Here is a 7,182-nt window from a genome sequence, read left to right on the forward strand (position 1 = left end):
TCCCACCTCTGTAAGCTGCACTCCCTGATGATGACCTAGCCTCCCGCCTTCCTCCCTGCTCAGTTTCCACCTGCTGAGCCATCTCATCAGCCCCCACAGCCTCCAAACATTATATTGTCAAGACCATCTCTTGTTCCATTCTATGGGCGTGTGATATTTCTGTAACCAGCTGCCTCGTAGTAGAAACTTGGATTGTTTCTGTTTTGCTTTGCAAGCAAAAATAAGTTCTGTGATGGGCTTCCAGACTGCTAGACGGTGGCTGTCACCACAGTTATTTTCAAAGTAATTCCTAGGAGCAAAACTGTGAGGTGGAAGGGTATGTGCATGCTGAGATTCTCAGTACACTCTACAAAGGTTGCCAGGCCTGTGGTCCCTTCTGCACCAGACCTGACAACTGGGGAAGCTTCCTAACCTTAGTACCTACGTTCACGGGGCATCTAACCCTGACACAGTGAGCACAAGGATGTCCAGGGCATCTGACCCTGACACAGTGAGCACAAGGATGTCCATCTTCTAATCTCACTTTGTATGAATGTTTTTGCATACCACTGCAGATGCATGGAAGCATTTCAGCAGGGACAGTGCCCTCCTTTTAGAAAGAAGGTTAAGTATGTACAGTGTGTGCAATGCATTCACTGGAAGGTTACACATGTGCACGTGTGCATTGCATTCACTGTACACATGTACAGCACATGCATCACATTGAGCATCACATTCACTGAATATTCATACATGTACAGCATGCACATTGCATTCACTGCATCATATGCATCACATTCACTGAATATTCATACATGTACAGCATGGGTATCACATTCCCTGGAAGGTTATGAATGGACAGTATCTGCATCATGTTCACTGTCTAGAGTCAGAAAGTTTTAAACTCCAACACAAGACGGACTCCAGGATTTCTGATAAGTGGTTGTGCACCAGTGCTCACTAGTGCCCTAGGCAGTGGATTCTCTGTGCGTTATTTTAACCTATTTGAACCTAACTTTCAAAGTGAGATGAATACTTCTGAGATGTCTTGCCAGTTGACTGTCTCCTTACTGAGCCTGGCGATAGTTCAGAACCCTTGATTCCAGCTGCCTTTGGGGGCCTTTGGACCTCTGACCCTTTACACAGACTGTTTCCTCACACACTGCACATACACGATCCTCACACACTGCACACACACACACACACAATCCTCACACACTGCACACACACACAATCCTCACACACTGCACACACACACAATCCTCACATACTGCACACACACACAATCCTCTCACACACACACACAATCCTCACACACTGCACATACACACACAATCCTCACACACTGCACACACACACAATCCTCACATACTGCACACACACACACACACACACACAATCCTCACACACTACACACACACACACACACACACACACACACACACACAGAGGCTGTCCCTCACCCCTTGTTTCTTGGTCTCCTGTTCTCCCTCTCAGCAGGTGAGGACACCATTCTCTTCTAACATCCAGGTATTGAGCTAGGGAAGCCATGATGGCCCCAGGGTAGAAACACTCCTACTGATTGTGTGTCTAAGGCTGGACCCTGAGGAGAATGCTGGGTCAGTGTCAGTTCTAGCGGTGTGTTGCACATGAGCCACACCAATGGAGTCAACCACATGTAGAACCACTCACCCGTGGGATTACTTTCGCTACCAGTGTCATTTTGTGAGTTAAAATGACTGTGGAATTCAAAATAAAACCATTCAGGAAGAATGGCTCAGCAATCTAGACTCAGAAACACCACCTGGTATCATTTGGGTCAAATGATGATTGGAATCCAGACAGATTGAGTAACATGGAAATACCCGAGGGAGGCACCAAGAGTGGAGATATGTCATCCAGGGCTAGGAGGTAACTCAGTGCTTGTGTTACTACCACAGGACCCCCAAAGCTACAGTGTGGTGGCACATGCTTGCAATCCTGTACATGGAAAGTGATCAGCTAGTTTAGCAAAATTGGCAAAATCCCAGGCTGGTGAGAGAGTCTGTTTCATAGAGCAAGGTGATGGTCGCTGACAAAGACACCTGAACTTTCTTCTGGCCTCCACCTGCATACCCATGGCGTGCACCTGCACACTCTATTTATGTGCACTTACAGACATATAACATGTACACATGTACACATATTACACACAGATTCACATTACACACACATTACATACATGCACACTCAGTACACTCACATACATGCACACACATTACACACACATTATATATGTGTGCACTCACATTATACACAAATTTACATATACATTACACCTATTACATACACATTACACACACACACACACACACACCAGGAATGCTGCAGCTATGCCTGCGCTCATATAGACTGCCACATCTTCCCTGTACCTGGAGGAGCATGACTATGCCCGCCTTGAAGACTAAGTCTTTAAAGCTTAGACCAATCCCTAGCTAATATCTGCATATTCCCACATCCAGCCCAGTCCCTGGGTGCACTAAGAGGGTCAAGGAATCAGGAGCATAGCAAGTGGGAATGCACACAGAAAGGCTCCTCACAGGACATTACTCCAGCCTGAATAAGGATGTCTAGGCCGGGTAAAAGGTGTCCCTGGTGTCTTAGACTCGGCTGTGTTCACTCGTGGGTGGGAGCAGCTAGCCAAGGGGGGTTGGTACAGAAGGACCCCTGAGATGATGCTCAGTGTGGAGTCAAGCAGAGTCTCTGGACACCCCAGGTTTCTTAAGAAGGTTCAGGGAGTTGGGGGTGAGTGGAGAGATGGCTTAAGCATAAGGACTTAAATGTAGACTCCAGTACCCTCATAAAAATCCAGGCATGACTGCTAGACCCCCCTATAGCTCCCAGCACTGTTGGAGGTGGAGACAGGAGACTCACTAGGACTGGTTTAGCTCAGGTTCACTGAGAGACTCCGACTCACAGGAATGAGGCAGAGCCATAGATCAGGTCAGGGGGCATCCTTTTCTGGTCTCTGCTCCTGCAAAGGTGAATTCTCACACTGATGGGTGTCCATATACCAGAGTGGGGAGATGGAGGGAGGGAGGAAGAGAAAGGGAGAGAGAAGGAGAGGGAGAGAGAGAGAGGGAGAGAGAGGGGGAGAGAGCGAGCATATGTTCTGGGAAGAAGGCCAATGGGATGATCAGGTATTTCTGTGCATGGAAAATTCCAGTGTTTTTTTAAGCTGTATGAATGAGTTTGATATTCAGCTCCATGGCTGCAGTTAGCTACCTGACTTTCTCATCCATGAAGTGGGGTTATCAGAGTTAGAAAGGGTCTTGTATGTAAAAAACATGAAAGAGTGTTGTTACACTCGGCTAATGTAAGCCATTATTACTTTTGTTTCATCACTACTAGGGAAGGTTATTAATAGCAACATATCAGATGAATGATAAAAAGCCTTTGATCATGTGCCTGGACAGTTTATTATAGAAAATAGTGAATTCAATACATTATTACCAACCACCAAGTTCTAATAGCCAGACCAAAGTGAATCTACCATTTCTTCTCGTTAGTAAAGTGAGCATGGGCCACTGGGGAGATGGCTTAGCAGGCAAGGGCATGTGAGCTCAGTTCCCAGCACCCACAGCTTACAGGTACCTCTAACTCTAGCTCTAAAGGTTCTGATACCCTCTTCTGGGCTTCAAGGGCATCTATACTCGTGTGCACATACCTACACACAGACATAGTTAAAAATAAAATAAGTTTTAAAAGTGAATGTGAGACAGTGTGGAGGAAAGGTGAAGTGTCAAGGAAAGAGAAAGATGAGCACACCTTGGGGTTCACGCACATGCACTGGGACACTGGCAATGGGTTACCCCTGCCCTTGGACCCAGGAGACATCTATACACATTCCACGGTGTGGAGACAGAGGTGTGTCTCACCCGGCCGGGCTAACCACCTCCAACAGCTACAGCAGGACTTGACTTGCTGTTTAACCAATACACACACACCATACACACACACCACACACAAACATATCCTGCTTTTAGAAAATGGGTATAAACGAGAATAAGAAGGTTTTGGACTTGTAGCTAAGGGCAATGTTAGTAAATTAAAACCAATAGATCGTATATAACTATGAGTCTGGAGAGTCCACAGTGGCCCTCTGTACACAGAAGTGCCAGGAAACCTAGTACTGTTTAGTGTGAGGCACCAGGAGTCTCAGAACAGGATGGAATCTTTGACCGTTCCAGGGAGAGACTGAAGCCTATAAATATTCTGGAATCCTGCTGCTGTGGGCCAGCGCTGAAGCAATGAAGAAGCTGGAGTGTGGTGCCCATGCTTGAATCCTGCTGCTGTGGGCCAGCACTGAAGCAATGAAGAAGCTGGAGTGTGGTGCCCATGCCAGGCGGCAGCAGCCAGAGACACAAACAGCTTTGGGCGAAAGGAACCTGTGTGGACTGGACTGACGGCTTCCTCCTCCTTCGGCTTTGTAGGCACAGTGGAAGGACGAGGCAGCACTTCAAACTGTGTTCACTTATCTTAACTAAGATACAGTAAGAGCACAGAAAGGGGGGGGGCACACAGTAAATAAAACATCACGCCCCACCCCTAATAGCTACTTTGTAGCTGCTTTAATTAAATATTGTAACAACTTGAGGAAGAAAGTGTTTCTCTTCGTTTATGGTCCAGGGAGAGAGAGTCCATGAGGGTAGAGCAGATAGATGGATGGGGATGGTGGCAAGAGAAGATGATGGGGGGAGGGGCGGGGTGCCGAGGGTGCACCTTCAAAGTAAGTAGAAGACAGAACACAAACACAAAGCAGGCAAGACCTTTCTCTCTCAAAACCCAACCCCTGTAACAGGATTTTCCCTGTCCAATTACATTAGTGCAGAGGAGGCCTGTGATCGGAGAGGGAAAAGGGACGTGGAAGGAAGAGTTGCAGAGAGGGAGCAACAGAGTGGAGAAGGAGAAAGGAGAATGGAGGCGGATGTGAGCCAGTGTGGCTATAACCATCACAGGTAGGTATGATATCATAAGGTTAGAATAATTGGGATAAAGCTTTTATCATTATCACTGGTTCTGGAATTATTGTATTGGCTTCTTATAAATTGAGAATTTATCAATACATAAATCTGATTGGTTAATTAAAAGATTCAAGAGTTTTGCGTTACTTGATTACTGGAGAGGGAACTAGCTGCTCAGCCAGACGCTGCAGGGCCTAACTGGAGAGAGTTGCTGGGGACAACCATAGCTGTGATGGTTAATATCGACGGCTAACTTAGCAGGATCTAGAATCACCTAGCAGGCAAGACTCCAGGTACACCTGTGACAGGTTATCTAGGTGAGGTCGGCCTCTGGGTATGTCTGGGAGGAATTGTCTGGATCTGGTCAACTGAGGTGGGTCACCCTAGCTGTCTGGTTATTGGAGATGGGTAGACACACCTTGCCTGGTTAACTGAGGTGGGAAGACCCACCCTAACTGTCTGGTTAACTGAGGTGGGAAGACCCACCCTAACTGTCTGGTTAACTGAGGTGGAAAGAACCCCCCCCCGTCTGGTTAACTGAGGTGGGAAGATATACCCTAACTGCCAGACTGGGGAAAAGGGGGGATTAAGAGCGGAGAACCACTATTCATCTCTCTCTGCTTCCCAATATGACTACAATGTGACCAGCCACCTCAGCCTCTGGCCACCAGGCCTTTCCTGCCAGGATGGACTGGATCCCCAAAGGGTGAGCCCAAATAAACACTTCCTTCCATCACTCGTGTTTGTCAGGGTGTTTTATCACAGCAATGGGAGTGTGTGTGTGTGTGTGTGTGTGTGTGTGTGTGTTGACACCCCAAGTTCTAGTCCTGGGGTTCTATGCAGTAGGACCTTAGGTAACCATCTCCTTCTGGAGTTTTCTCTAATTTTCAAATTTCCCAGGTTGCTTGAGGTTAGTTTGTGGCTTTTGTGGATGTCCAGTCTCCATGCTGACAAAACCCTCTTCTCCATCCCTTCTTCCTCTGCCTCTTCCATTGCGAAGTCCTCCACCCTTCCAGGTTCTGCCATTTCAGTAGGGCCACAGCAGTGAAAGAGAAACTCAGATGAGCTCTGGAAGTATATTCTATAGCGTGTGTGTGTGTGTGTGTGTGTGTGTGTGTGTGTTTTGTTTGCTCCTCTTGGTTTTTGATTTTGTTTTGTTCTTTTTTAAAAACAGTGTCTCATGTAGTCCCTGGCCTCAAACTTGATAGGTAGCCAAGGATGTCCTTGAACTCCTAGTCATCCTAGGGCCTCTGTCCCCTGAGTGTTAAACTTGCAGGCTTGGACCACCATGTCCAGCTGATGTGGGGCTGGGGATAAACCCAGGGCTTCCCACATGCTTGGCAAGCGCTCTACCAACCAAACTGCACACCCAGTCTTTTTCTTTGTCAGTCTGTCTGTTTTTGAGACTCGGTCTTGCTACACCGTCCATACTGACCTTGAACCCCTTCCATACTTCACCCTTTAGGTCTCAGACTCCTTGCTCAGTGCTGAGATGAGACAAGCAAAGCTTCAGGCTCCTGGCTTCTTCTTATTCATTCTTCTAAACTGTGGACTCTCGGAGGTCGGGCTACATCTTACACGCCACTCAGCAGTCACAACTAAACAGACTTGGCACAAAAATCATGTTACTTGAATAAAAAAATAAAATTGATGGTTCAAATTCATCCAAGTCTTATGGAATTTATTTACATTTCTTCCATTTCTGGATTTTTTTTAAAAAGTTATTACTGTTAAAATGTATCTTCCAACGCAAGGAAACAGCTGCATTTAAAATAAATAAATAAATAAAAGCCGTCGTTTGTTCTGGATTTCTAACTTCTACTGCTCGGGTCCCTGCTTGCTTTGACCACCTCTGCGATGCTTGTTGGATAAGGTCAAGAGAGCAAGGGTAAAAACTCTACGGTCCGCCCAAACCCCCACCCCGCCCCGTGAAGCCGCCCAAACCCCCCACCCCCGCCCTGTGAAGCCGCAGGAAACCAATTATGGAGAGAGATCCTTATGGAGTCAGGAACAGCTGTGCGAGCCCAACTGGCCTACCTGGGCTAATCCCAGTGGAGAAATGAGTATCCACAGCCTATGCCCAGCCTTTTGACTTACTGAACTAATGTGAACTCTTGTTTTCTGGTTCTAGAACTGTAGGATGCCGTCCCGCAGCTCCTACCTGCGTGGGGTTCCACGAACCGGGAATGTGGGAGACCTG

This window comes from Mastomys coucha, unplaced genomic scaffold (genome assembly GCF_008632895.1).
Source record: "Mastomys coucha isolate ucsf_1 unplaced genomic scaffold, UCSF_Mcou_1 pScaffold23, whole genome shotgun sequence".
NCBI classification, from domain to species: Eukaryota; Metazoa; Chordata; class Mammalia; order Rodentia; family Muridae; genus Mastomys; species Mastomys coucha.